Genomic DNA, 14,921 nt, shown 5'->3' on the forward strand with positions numbered 1-14,921 from the left:
GAAATCCCCTCTTCCTCCTTCAGTCAGTCACCAAGTTTTATTTATCTTTTAGACACCTCCATGTCTTGGGGGTAGGTGAAGGAAAGAGTCCAGACATTCTTACTCCATTGGAAGACAGATTATGTTAGCCAATTGAATTCCCTCTGTCCTCAGGATAAAATCCTGTGTCACAGGTCACTAGGTGTGGGAAGTTCTCTCTCCGCTTTGGAAATAGTAGATAGTAAGGGTCTTAAGCCTGGAGTAAAGACCATCATTGCCATGAGGGCAAAGATGGCCTTCTTGTAAATGAAACCAACACTGAGGAGAACAGACTTGGAAAATGGCAAAGTAAAGACTCCTGGTGACAATGTTCAAACGCTACCCTGTAGGTCGTTGAATAATCTCTGCCTCTAACAAGAGGAACCAAGCAAGAATTTCCTGAGCTTCTGGTTTCTGGACTTGAGGAAGCATTTTTTTCACAGAGTTTTCCAGAGAGCCCTTGGATCTAGCCACACCTCTGAAATATATCCCTCCAAAATTTCAACTTACAGGCGCAGTAGTGTCTTTTCTGCTTCAGCTAGTTTGAGCTGGGTTTCTAAAGCTGCAATAAGAAAGTGGTTGAATAATCCACTCCTATTCTTAAAAATTCATGCAAAATTTGCATTCTCCTTCATAATACATCCATGTGTGTTTTAAAAAGAAAAATATGTTAAATTATTTACCTTTGAGTAAAGTTGACTTTCCAGGAGGATGTGCCATGTTTATACAGTGCCTTGTCTCGCCCCTCGCTCACTGCTGAGGACCCCAGTTTTGAGTTGCATGGTTGTGGAATAAGAATGTAACAGTGCCTTTCTGAGACTTTCAGTCTTACTACCCTGAAAGAAAGAGAAGGAGGAGCGGAATGAAAGAAGATGAAGAAGAATTACATCCTAGGGAGGCTCAGGTACTGGCCTCCTTTGCCTGGAGCTCCATTGACTACAATTCATAAAGCAACATGACTGACCATAACTGAGCACTTACTATGTGCCAAATGCTTTATATGTATGATTTTACTCCTCATAACAACCTTTGAGGAGGCTACTCTTATTGCTTCTAGTTTATATTTTTTTAAAAAAAGAAACTCATTCAGCCTTTAAAAAATTATGCAAGACTACAAACCTAAAAATAACAAAGCCAGAGTCAAAACCTAGACAAATTAGGAACTTAAAATCAACATTATCACCATCATCATCATCATCATCATCATCATCATCATCATCACATTTACTATATGCCAGAAACTGTTCAAGTGTTTTACCTAAATAATGGAACAGGTAGTTAATTTTATCCTTTTCTCAAAAATGGGAAAACCAAAATTAACTGACTTGCTTAAAATGACACAGCAAGTATGTTTCAAAACTAGATGATCTTGCTCCAGAGTCTACAAACTTGATAGTAGATTATTGATCATAGTTATCTTCTTTCCTTAGCCTTTTAGGGTAGATAAAAAGGAAGAACAGTGCTTCCTTGTATGGTAGAAGAGGCCCCAAGACCCTTATACCATCCTATCTATGTACGAGAACTTCCCATTGACAAACAGAAAACTTTGCCACAGCAAAGCCTCACCATTCTCTACATCACACTCAAAGTTGCACCTTCTACAGTCTGGCCCAATTCATGTCTTCTGATTTCACTGGGTCATGTCAAAGACCCTTCTTGGTAGTAGAATAAAAAGGGGCAAGTAGGTACATCAGTTTTCTATGGCTGATGTAACAAATTACCACAAATTTAGTGCCTTAAAAAAACAAAAATGTATTACCTTACACATCTAGAGGTCAGACATTACAGTGGGTCAGCAGGGCTGTGTTCCTTCTGGAGGCTCTAGTGGAAAATCTGTTTCCTTGCCTTCTCTAGCTTCTAGAGGCTTCCCACATTCTTGGTTTTCGCCCCTTCCTTCATCTTTAAAGTCCTCAGTGTAGTATCTTCAAGTCTTCCTTTGACTCTGACCCTCATGGCTTCCTCTTTCCCTCTTAAGGACCCTTGTGATGACATTGAGCACCCCTGGATAATCAAAAAAAAAAATGCTTCACATCTCAAGATTCTTAATCACATCTACAAAGTCCCCTTTCCCTTGTAAAGGTAACAAAGTCAGAGGTTCCAAGGATAGGATGCAGACATCTTTGAGGAGCCATTATTTTGACTCCCATAGCAGGTAAAAGAGATTTTACCTTCCCCAGGGACCAACAGACACTGCTGCTTGAAAATAACTTCAAGCTTCATGATTTCAGTTTGGAGTCACATCTCTTTCCTCCAGCTCCGGATCATGGATTGGAACCAGCAGACTCTCCTGCTCAGTCCAGGAGGGAGCTAGAGAAAGGGGTTGAGACCATTCACACCATTATCCCTTTCTCTTCTGGCCTAAAGGCCATATCACCTTTAACTCACAGCATTGCCATTTCTGGTTGTCAGATGCATTCATCTCTGGGAATGTACTGCATCTGAAACTTCCAGAGTAAGTTTCCACAGTTCTCTCTTTAATACTTGTGTTTTCAAACACAGTATGAGCAGTGATTATTTCCTTCTTTAGGTCTGAGATCACTGTGCTTTCCATACTTCATAATAGCAAGTGATTTATTTGTTTTAGAGCCTGCATTCTTGGATTCCCTCCCAGGCTATGTTTGAATGGCATTATAGGATTTTGCCAATCTTTGTTTTCTTTGCTACAGTATCAGAGAAATGGAACTGAAATACCCACAGTTTTCAGACACTTCTTAACCAATTGACTTCACTTCCATAGTAAAAAAAAAAAAAAGTAAACTCTTCATTTCAGTCTCAAATACAATTATGGAGTCTCTTCACTCTCTTAAATCTTCGACTAAATGAAAGCAGTCATGGGTCAAAGTTGGCTTTGTTAAATTTACAGACAAATTATACACATTCTGAATGACAAATAGAAAAAACAAACTCTCCTTACCCACATATTAGGGCTGAGAAGAGGGGCCCTAAATTTAAGAACGTCATTTGTCCTAACAATAGGTATTTTCAAAGCTTTGACCAAATCTTTGGAATTGAAAGGAGACCTGGAATGGAGCTTTAAGGGAGAACTAAGGAAAACTGCATTATTCTGCATAAGAAAGTGGAAGACTTTTTGTTTTTGCTTTTTTTATTTTCTTAGAGGTAGCCATAGACAATATATAAATAAATCAAAGTCATGGTGTTTCAAAATACTTTACAAAAAATAGATGATAGCATGTACCTCAGATATACGTAAAACTATTATGTATCTACAGTAATTAAAAATAAAAGGGTATAAAAAGGTGAAGAACCCTTGAGTAATATCCCAAAGTATAAAAACCAGGGCAGTATATGGCTGATATGGTTTTGCTCTCACCTTGAATTGTAATCCCTATAATCCCCATGCGTCAAGGTTGGAACCAGGTGAAGGTAACTGAATCATGCTGTCAAGGTTGGAACCAGATGAAGGTAACAGCATTACCCCCATGCTGTTCTCATGATAGTCAGTGAGTCTCACGAGATCTTATGGTTTTATAAGCGTCTGGCATTTCCCCTGTTTGCACTCACTCAGTCCTGAAGCCCTGTGAAGAAGGTGCCTGCCTGTGCTTTGCCTTCTGCCATGTTTGTAAGTTTCCTGAGGCCTCCCCAACAATGCGGAACTGTGAGTCAATTAAGCCTCTTTCCTTTATAAATTACCCAGTCTAGGGCAGCAGTAAAGAATTACCCAGTTCTTCATAGCAGCATGAGAACTAAGTAATACAATGGCACATACACCACTCTGGAGCCAATTACCCCAAAGAGGTTACATATGCCGAAATTACAAATAGGTTATTGACAGGAAGTTGGGGTGGTTTAAAAGGAACCCTAAGACACAAGAATGACATCAGTGAAAATAGCATCCATCTTCCCCTTGGTTCTATGGCAAAGGTTTGGCAATAAACAGAAAAACAAAAAAAGGCAGGGGTTGCAATCCTAGTCTCTGATAAAACAGACTTTAAACCAACACAGACCAAAAGAGACAAAGAAGGCCATTACATAATGTCAAAGGGAACAATTCAACAAGAAGAGCTAACTATCCTAAACATATATGCACCCAATACAGGAGCACCCAGATTCATAAAGCAAGTCCTTAGAGACTTACAAAGAGACTTAGACTCCCACACAATAATAATGGGAGACTTAACACCCCACTGTCAACATTAGGACAAATCCGCGAGACAGAAAGTCAGCAAGGATATCCACGAATTGAACTCAGCTCTGCACCAAGCAGACCTAATAGACATCTACAGAACTCTCCACCCCAAATCAACAGAATATACATTCTTCTCAGCACCACAACGCACTTATTCCAAAATTGACCACGTAGTTGGAAGTAAAGCACTCCTCAGCAAATGTAAAAGAATAGAAATTATAACAAACTGTCTTTCAGACCACAGTGCAATCAAACTAGAAGTCAGGATTAAGAAACTCACTCAAAACCGCTCAACTACATGGAAACTGAACAACCTGCTCCTGAATGACTACTGGGTACATAACGAAATGAAGGCAGAAATAAAGATGTTCTTTGACACCAATGAGAACAAAGACACAACATACCAGAATCTCTGGGACACATTCAAAGCAGTGTGTAGAGGGAAATTTATAGCACTAAATGCCCACAAGAGAAAGCAGGAAAGATCTAAAATTGACACCCTAACATCACAATTAAAAGAACTAGAGAAGCAAGAGCAAACACATTCAAAAGCTAGCAGAAGGCAAGAAATAAGTAAGATCAGAGCAGAACTGAAGGGAATAGAGACACAAAAACCCCTTCAAAAAATCAATGAATCCAGGAGCTAGTTTTTTGAAAAGATCAACAAAATTGATAGACTGCTAGCAAGACTAATAAAGAAGAAAAGAGAGAAGAATCAAATAGAAGCAATAAAAAATGATAAAGGGGATATCACCACCATCCCACAGAAATACAAACCACCATCAAAGAATACTATAAACACCTCTATGCAAATGAACTATAAAATCTCGAAGAAATGGATAAATTCCTCAACACATACACACTCCCAAGAATAAACCAGGAAGAAGTTGAATCTCTGAATAGACCAATAACAGGCTCTGAAATTGAGGCAATAATTAATAGCTTACCAACCAAAAAAAGTCCAGGACCAGATGGACTCACAGCCGAATTCTACCAGAGGTACAAGGAGGAGCTGGTACCATTCCTTCCGAAACTATTCCAATCGATAGAAAAAGAGGGAATCCTCCCTCACTCATTTTATGAGGCCAGCATCATCCTGATACCAAAGCCTGGCAGAGACACAACAGAAAAAGAGAATTTTAGACCAATATCCCTGATGAACATCGATGCAAAAATCCTCAATAAAATACTGGCAAACTGAATCCAGCAGCACATCAAGAAGCTTATCCACCATGATCAAGTGGGCTTCATCCCTGGGATGCAAGGCTGGTTCAATATATGCAAATCAATAAACGTAATCCAGCATATAAACAGAACCAAAGACAAAAACCATATGATTATCTCAACAGATGCAGAAAAGGCCTTTGACAAAATTCAACAACACTTCATGCTAAAAACTATCAATAAATTAGGCATTGATGGTACGTATCTCAAAATAATAAGAGCTATTTATGACAAACCCACAGCCAATATCATGCTGAATGGGCAAAAATTGGAAGCACTCCCTTTGAAAACTGGCACAAGACAAGGATGCCCTCTCTCACCACTCCTATTCAACATAGTGTTGGAAGTTCTGGCCAGGGCAATCAGGCAGGAGAAAGAAATAAAGGGTATTCAAGTAGGAAAAGATGAAGTCAAATTGTCCCTGTTTGCAGATGACATGATTGTATATCTAGAAAACCCCATCGTCTCAGCCCAAAATCTCCTTAAGCTGATAGGCAACTTCAGCAAAGTCTCAGGATACAAAATCAATGTGCAAAAATCACAAGCATTCTTATACACCAATAACAGACAAACAGCCAAATCATGAGTGAACTCCCATTCACAAGTGCTTCAAAGAGAATAAAATACCTAGGAATCCAACTTACAAGGGACATGAAGGACCTCTTCAAGGAGAACTATAAACCACTGCTCAATGAAATAAAAGAGGATACAAACAAATGGAAGAACATTCCATGCTCATGGATAGGAAGAATCAATATCGTGAAAGTGGCCATACTGCCCAAGGTAATTTATAGATTCAATGCCATCCCCATCAAGCTACTGATGACTTTCTTCACAGAATTGGAAAAAACTACTCTAAAGTTCATATGGAACCAAAAAAGAGCCCGCATTGCCAAGTCAATCCTAAGCCAAAAGAATAAAGCTGGAGGCATCACGCTACCTGATTTCAAACTACACTACAAGGCTACAGTAACCAAAACAGCATGGTACTGGTACCAAAACAGAGATATAGACCAATGGAACAGAACAGAGCCCTCAGAAATAATGCCACATATCTACAACCATCTGATCTTTGACAAACCTGACAAAAACAAGAAATGGGGAAAGGATTCCCCATTTAATAAATGGTGCTGGGAAAACTGGCTAGCCATATGTAGAAAGCTGAAAGCAGATCCCTTCCTTACACCTTATACAAAAATTAATTCAAGATGGATTAAAGACTTACATGTTAGACCTAAAACCATAAAAACCCTAGAAGAAAACCTAGGCAATACCATTCAGGACATAGGCATGGGCAAGGACTTCATGTCTAAAACACCAAAAGCAATGGCAACAGAAGTCAAAATTGACAAATGGGATCTAATTAAACTCAAGAGCTTCTGCACAGCAAAAGAAACTACCATCAGAGTGAACAAGCAACCTACAGAATGGGAGAAAATTTTTGCAGTCTACTCATCTGACAAAGGGCTAATATCCAGAATCTACAATGAACTCAAACAAATTTACAAGAAAAAAACAAACAGCCCCATCAAAAAGTGGGTGAAGTATATGAACAGACACTTCTCAAAAGAAGACATTTATGCAGCCAACACATGAAAAAATGCTCATCATCACTGGCCATCAGAGAAATGCAAATCAAAACCACAATGAGATTCCATCTCACACCAGTTAGAATGGCAATCATTAAAAAGTCAGGATACAACAGGTGCTGGAGAGGATGTGGAGAAATAGGAACACTTTTACACTGTTGGTGGGACTGTAAACTAGTTCAAGCATTGTGGAAGTCAGGGTGGTGATTCCTCAGGGATCTTGAACTAGAAATACCATTTGAGCCAGCAATCCCATTACTGGGTATATACCCAAAGGATTATAAATCACGCTGCTATAAAGACACATGGACATGAATGTTTATTGTGGCACTATTCACAATAGCAAAGACCTGGAACCAACCCAAACGTCCAACAATGATAGACTGGATTAAGTAAATGTGGCACATATACAACATGGAATACTATGCAGCCATAAAAAATGATGAGTTCATGTCCTTTGTAGGGACAGGGATGAAGCTGGAAACCATCATTCTCAGCAAGCTATCGCAAGGACAAAAAACCAAACACCGCATGTTCTCACTCATAGGTGGGAATTGAACAATGAGAACACATGGACACAGGAAGGGGAACATCACACACCGGGGCCTGTTGTGGGGTGGGGGTAGGGGGGAGGGATAGCATTAACATGTTAAATGACGAGTTAATGGGTGCAGCACACCAACATGGCACATGTACACATATGTAACTAACCTGCACATTGTGCACATGTACCCTAAAACTTTAAGTATAATTAAAAAAAGGAAAAAATAAAAAAATAAACAGGAAAGGTCTTAGGGTTGATCCAAGGAGCATTGCTCCTGATAAGCTGTGGTTTTATTCCCTTTGGAGAAGTAGCATAGGAGTGGTAGAAATCACATGGACTTGGTTAACCACTAAGACCTGGGTACAAATCCTACTTCCACCTCTCATTAGCTGTAAGTCCTTGGACTACTTACTTCATCTCTGAGTCTTAGTGTCCAACTTCGCCCAACTTTATAAGGCTCAGGAAAAATACAAAAGGACAGAACGCCATGAGGGAAGGGCAGGCCCTTAATACACATTCCCTTCCTCTTTCTTATGCTGTGGTTATTGCTTTCCCTCAGATGACTATTTAAAATAAGAGTCTGAAACACTCCACAAATGTGTGAGAGCAGAGCTGCTCATCTAGCATTTCAGGTTTTTATTACACAAACTGATAAGACATATTCTGTAATTCGTGCATGTTCTTTTTTTTGCCTAATGACACTAATCTGCTTTTATCTTAGCCATTTAACTGAGTTTCATGATTAGCACAGGCAAGGTTTTAGGGATTTAAATCATTTGTTTGATGTTTTTGCTTTTAGGCATGTTTGATTATTTATTAAAATCGATAAAATCAGCTGTGTCAACTAGTTATTAAAACTATAATTCTTTTATTGGCTAATACCAGGAGGGCTGAGGCAAAAGAAAAACTAAAACACTACATGAATTCTTGATTATGAAGCAAGTTTCTATAGGGGTGGCCTACATACTTTGCATTAACTGAAGCCTGTTTAGAACAAGTCTGTTCTATCTTTAGTCAATAAGGAAAGGACCAAGTGGGTAAGCATATGTGCAACTCATGTTCTAATTTATGCTTTAAAATAAAAACAAGTTTGAAAGAAGCAATGTGTTCTGGTCTTCAGAAAAGAAATACCAAGTACGTGCTAAGGGAGAGTGGTGAATAGTATCCAAAGACGACTTCCCTCCATTCCTTCCCACCCTGTACCTGCATGTCATTCCAACCATCAAGAGGTAAATGCTCTGCCCCTTTTTCTGAATCTGGTCCTGCCTGTGACCTGCTTTGGCTGGTGGAATATGGTGGGGGTGACACTCTGCCAGTTCTGGTCAAGGTCTTCAAGAGGCCTTTAAGAGCTTCCACTTTGAATGTAGAAAGCCAGATGCCACGCTCTAAAAAAGCTTGGGCCAGAATACTAAATGATGAAACACCACATGGAGAAAGAAGGACACATGGTGAAGTTCAGAGATGCAATGTGGGACAAGTAAGTAGCATCTTCTTGTAGCTCCCAGCCCAGCCCACCCCATATGGAACAGAAGAACTGCCCAGATAAGCTCTACTAGCATTCCTAATGTAAGTACTGTGAATAATAATAAATTATTATCTTTTTAAGCCACTAAGTTTTGGGGTGCTCTGTTATTCATCAATATATAACTTAAACAAGGGCAGGAGGGATAAGAGAATAACCATAGACTTCCAGGTAACTTTTAAAATAAAATATTTCATTGAAGGAATGAATTTCTGTTGGCCCAGGATTATCTCTTCCCTTCAATGAAATTTCAACAGAAAAAGCTCTCTTACTGAAACATTGTAGCAAAGAGAGAGAATGCACACAGATGAGAAAACATTGGTCTAGCATTCAGAGTTCTGGCTCCAGCCCAGGCTCTACCACTCAGTGAAACAATGCTGGATAAAGCAGTTCACCCTTTGGGCTTCCATTTTGTCATCAGTAAAATGAAAAAAAGTGGCTAAGTGGGTCATTTGGCCTAGGATTTAAAGCCTTAGGTGTAGATGCTGAAACGTGAACTCTATGTATTGTTTTACATGTAATCAGAGAAAGATACTCAAGGATGGATAATAGATAACGTTCTCCACAAAACTTTAAATTTATGTCTCATTATCTGAACTCACGGCCTGTGTAATGTGGTGTTAGTATTTGTTTTTATAACTTGTGACCAATGCAATTATGTTGCATTGTATTTTGTATGCTGACTAAATTTTAATTTGAAATTTTCAAACTTTAAAAATGTTGTAAATGTTGTAACTGGTTTAGGTATTTCTTTATTTCTAACATTTTGGAAGTCTTAGAAGATAGGACTGATCTGTACCTCTTCTAAGCTGTAAGAAATCCTAGGTGTTAGCTATGTTGTCTCTAGGATCCCTTTTAGCTCTGCAAGTTGACTGTCACCCAGGTTTTCTTTCATTATTGCACCTACAGAATAATAAAGTACATATTGAATATAATTTGTAATTTTTCTGATGTCTTTTTATGGTACCAAGACATCCTTCTGAACTAATAGGCTTCATCAGAAATAAAAGTTTGTCCCAAGAAATCAAAATAACTATACAGAATGTTTTATACGTCTTGGTGGTGTTAACAAAATGTTTGCCCACTTTATGTGGGCAACTTACTAACTTACTAACTTTACTAACTTTATGTGAGCTAACTTACTAGCCATAGGCAGTTCTTAGACAGGTGTCTTGTGTCTGTGTGTGTGCATGAACCCATGTGCACAATAAACAGGTAAGTTACCAAAATCATAATAGTATTTTAACCCCAGTTATATGAAAAATTCAGCTTCTCCTCCTCTCCTGCAAAAAGACAAAAGAAACAGAAAGAAAAAAGAAGCTTTTAACTTTGTAAAAAATTAAGTACCCAAGAGAAGAAAGAAAAAAGATAGTAAATATATAAAATATGCAAATTAAAGCAGTATAATACCATTATCACCTGTCAAACTGGCAAATTAAAAAAATTAATTCCCAATGAAGCCAAAATAAAGACATTTTCATTCTAAAAGACTAAAAGAATTTGTCACCAGATACTTACTAAAAAAATATTAAAAAGTATTCTTTAAGCCGAAGGAAGATTATCCCAGATGAAAGAACAGAAATACAAAAAGAGTAAAGAGCAAAAAAAAATGGTAAATATGTGATGTGTCAAAATGAATACTGAATGTACAAAACAATAATACTAATGTCTTAACTGGCTTTTGTAATATATAAAATTAAAATACACAATGTCATATTAATCAGTAGAGAAAAAATAGCATTAAAGTGGCTATCACTAATGTTCATAATAAAGTTAAAAGTCCTAATATTAGACTTTCATATGTCACAGATAGATTTAATAACCATGTAAATACCAAAATAATATAAGTAAAACTTTCAAACTCCTAGAGCAAAGCATGAGATAATAAAAACTCTTCAATATAATTTATCCAAAAACATAAAAGAGAAAAGAAAAAGAAGAGAGGATAGGCTAGATAGATAGGAGACACTCTGTAATATATCAATAATTACATTAACTATAAATGTACTAAATGCTCCATTTAAATGACAAAGACTATCCAACTGGATTTAAAAACAAAACAAAACAAACCACTATACACTGTTTAAAAGGCATTAAGTATAATGGTTGAAGGCAAAATATTTTTAAAAAGGAAAAAATATATGCCATATAAACTAACAAAATGGAAACTGTGAAATAAAACAAAATATATTTTCAGTCAAAAGTACTACTGGAGTAAACAGAGGCAAATAAATAACAAATATTTACTCACCAGGAAAACGCAGGAATTCTAAATTTGTATGCACCTAACAACATAACCTCAAAATACATGAATCAAAAATTAACAGAATTATAACAAGAAGTAGGTAAATCCACAGTCATAGTAGGATATTTTAACATCTATTTCTCTGCTACTATCAGGCCAACTGAACAAAATCAGTATAGATGTAAAAGATCTGAAGAATACAACTAGCAAACCCAATTCAAAGCAAGTACATAGAATACTGTCCCAAACTAGATAAGGCACGTTCTTCTCAGGCACATGTAAAATGTAACCACAATTGATAACAGGCCATGAAGTAACTCCTAATAAATTTCAAGAGGTTGGAACCATATAGAGTATGTTCTCTGACCTCTAGCAACTGAATTAGTAATCAAAAACAAAAAAAAGTAGAAAATCCATATGCAGTACTTAGAGTTTAAGAAATACATTTTAGTGGCCTCTACTTCCAGCTATGACAGAGTTGCTGGTTGATAATAATCCTCTTCAAAAATAACCATAAAACTGGATATAAGAATAATGATGATGACTAAATGTAATTCTGCCACTGTTGGTGAGAGAATTATAAGCGACTTGGTGGTTGGCTTTTCTTTGTGTTTTTATATATTCTCTGAGTTTTCTAAATTTCCTATTAGTCACTTTTCGTAAATTCAACAAGAATTACCTTTTCACTCAGTGACGATAAGAAGTTATTACAAATAAGCTGTCATTAATTTTTTTAATTAGTTATGTATTTAATCAGTAGTTGTTATTCTCATATGGGGGCCTTCAACGCTGTTTGATGTTATTAAAAATCTACTACTTCTTTGACCCAGCAGTTCCATTTCTACAAATGTATTTCCCCAAAACACATTCACACATCTGTCCAAAGGTGGATATGCAAGAATATATACTGTATACAGAGGTATATTCTGACCTTTTATTTACAGAACACTAGACTTAAATGTCCACTTACAAGGGAATGGTTAAATAAACTGTGATACATCCATATAAAGAAGACTCATGCAGGCATTGACCAAAAGTAAAGTAGGTCTCTATACTCTGATATACTGTATGTCTTTGGTTAACTCTCTTTGTTTACAAGCAACAGAAGTTAATTCTGGCTTATGCAAGCAAAACAAAATGAATTGGAGCAATACGAGTTGATCCACAGAATGGACAGGAGCCTGGAGAGCAGAACAGGAATCGGCTACCCTAGACCACTGGGCATCAGGTATTGCTCCATCATCTTGTCTGGATTCTGGTAATGCCTTTCAAATATTGTTCTGATCCTGAGTAACTCTGGATCTGGTTGAGATTCAGTCTAGAGAGAAATAAGCTGGGTTGCATACCTAACCATTGGCTACTTGAGGACAGGGGACCTGATTTACAATCCCACAAGAAGTATGCAAAATTAGAAAGTCGGGATTTCACCAAAATAAAATCAAAGTGCTATTTAAGGGGGAAAGAATGCTATACAGTAGAAAATGCATCCTCTATATACTGTTAAAAGAATAATGCAAAACCAAAAAGTGTACACATAGTAAATCACCATTTATGTTTTTTAAAAATGGGAGAGAATACATATTACATATTCTTAAAATGTAGAACATATTCTTAAAAAAAAAACAAAACACTAGAAACAACCATAACATTGTATCTCCCATTAGGCCCTAAGTTCCATGAGGGCAAGAAGTGTGTCTGTCCCATTCATTTGCGTATTTCCAATGACTAACACTATGTCTTACACACAGGAGGCATATAATAAATAGTGGCAGAGTGAATAAAAGGATGTAATTCTACAAAGGAGAAGAGGGATACTAGAGAGAGAGACTTACTTTTCATCTTTTAATTTTTTTCAAGTGCCTGAAGTTTTTATGCAATTAAAAAGGGTTAAGGATAATTCATAAAGACAACACATTTTTAGGAGGCTCAACAATTCTTTAAGAAGTTTGGGGATTGTTGTTATCAATGACCCACCACATCACCCCTCTTCCCTAAACCGCTTCATTGTGTATGTGCCCATACAGAGAGCCAAGCAGAAAAGGGCTCATTGTCCAGTGGAACAAACCAGCTCCGGCAGGAGAAGCTCCCCGTCCCTGCAGTGCACACACGGCAACACAGCTTCTCCAGGGCCTCAGGAAATAATGACTTAAGGAAAGATAAATAGTCAAGGGTTATTTGGTCATCAAGCTGGGGCTCCAGCTCTTTAGAGGTTTGCACTGATAGCAAAAACACTGTTGAGTGTCTAAATAATTTGAATGATATTAACACAAGACCCCAGAAAGAGGAAAACAACAATAGCTTGATGACAGCAAGCTGACAATGGGAAGCATTTTGTGGGCTGAGATGATTGTAAAAGCAAACAATGGTGATATTGTCCTTCTGGTGTTATTGTGTAATGCTGTAATTTATGGATGAAGTGGAATTTCAAACAAAATAAACAGACTTGAATTTGTTAACTAATACAGTAAGCATAGAACATTCTGTTATGTGAAAAGAGAAATGTTTTATACACTCCTGCTATTTGCTAAACAGAAATATGTTTATATTTGGCATAACGTCTTGCTTTTGGTTTTGCTAGCTTTTTGAGAATATCCTTTTTCATTTAATCTTGAACACAGATACAAAATGTGGGTGAAAGAGGAATGTTGTCTATATATATCATTGTACCATTATATTATAGTTCTATAAGTTAAAATTACAACAATAATAACTTTATCACAGGTGAAACGGGACAGGTTCCCTTGTCCCCCTCTCAGGGCGTGTGATGGGAGTGTGGCTCGTTTCTTCAGCGCCCCGCTGCTCAGACCTCTAGAGGAGCATACAGACAGGCAGGCTGTGGGGCTCCGACCCCACGACAGTGTCTAGGGGTGACTGTTTACAGCTCCCGAAGCCCCAGTGGACGTGTGTGCTCCTGAAGCCCCAGCGGGCGTGTTACTGGGTGCTCTCTTAGTTTGCCGTCTACAGGCAGCTTGTGTTAGCTCAATTGGACCCTCTACCTTATGGCAAGGACAGAGGGCTTTCTGTATCCCCGGATTTCTTGCCTTGGTGTACCAGAAAAATTGGTCACACGTGGCTTGGAGAATGAGTGCAAAGTTGTATCGAGTGGAAGTAGCTCTCCGGTGATAGGGGAACGAGAAGGGAGATGGTTTTCCCCTGGAGTAGGGCAGCTCGGCGGCCCCAGCTCTCCTCCCACTGCCCCAGCCAAACTCCACCTTGTCCCGCTGGTCAATGGCCTGCCGGTGCCTGTCTGTGTGCTCTTCCCCCAGCGGGCTCTTGATGACCAGCCACCTGTGTCTTCTTCCCCGGATGTGTTCCTCACGACGTCTAGCGACTTCAGTGTGTCTGCGGGCTAGGGCCTGCGGGGGGTGGGGGGGCGGTTTTTATAGGCCCAGGTTGGGGGCGTGGCCGGCAAGGGTAGGCTTGGAAAATGCAACATCTGGGCGGGAAAGCAGGAGCGCCTGTCCTCACCTAGATTCATGGGGGTGGAGCCCTAGCCAGGGACCCACCTTCCTCTACCCCTCACTTCCCTTCCCCACTTCCGTATCATTTAAAGGGACCACGCTCTTCCCTTCCCGGTACTCCCGTATCACAAGTGGGCTATGATATCATGTTGAACTATTTGGTTGCAGTTA

General features: G+C 38.5%; 1 long non-coding RNA gene across 1 annotated transcript; it reads right to left on the reverse strand.

The window, feature by feature from the left end:
- Positions 1–701: 701 nt before the first annotated feature.
- On the reverse strand, positions 702–14,642 carry LOC134739121 (uncharacterized). Its single transcript, XR_010125630.1, has 3 exons — positions 14,502–14,642; positions 1,778–2,019; positions 702–854 (listed from the first exon to the last, which is right to left on the reverse strand). It is a non-coding gene; the product is annotated as an uncharacterized LOC134739121 (long non-coding RNA).
- Between the last annotated feature and the right edge of the window lie 279 nt (positions 14,643–14,921).

This window comes from Pongo pygmaeus, chromosome 2 (genome assembly GCF_028885625.2).
Source record: "Pongo pygmaeus isolate AG05252 chromosome 2, NHGRI_mPonPyg2-v2.0_pri, whole genome shotgun sequence".
Classification (NCBI taxonomy): domain Eukaryota; kingdom Metazoa; phylum Chordata; class Mammalia; order Primates; family Hominidae; genus Pongo; species Pongo pygmaeus.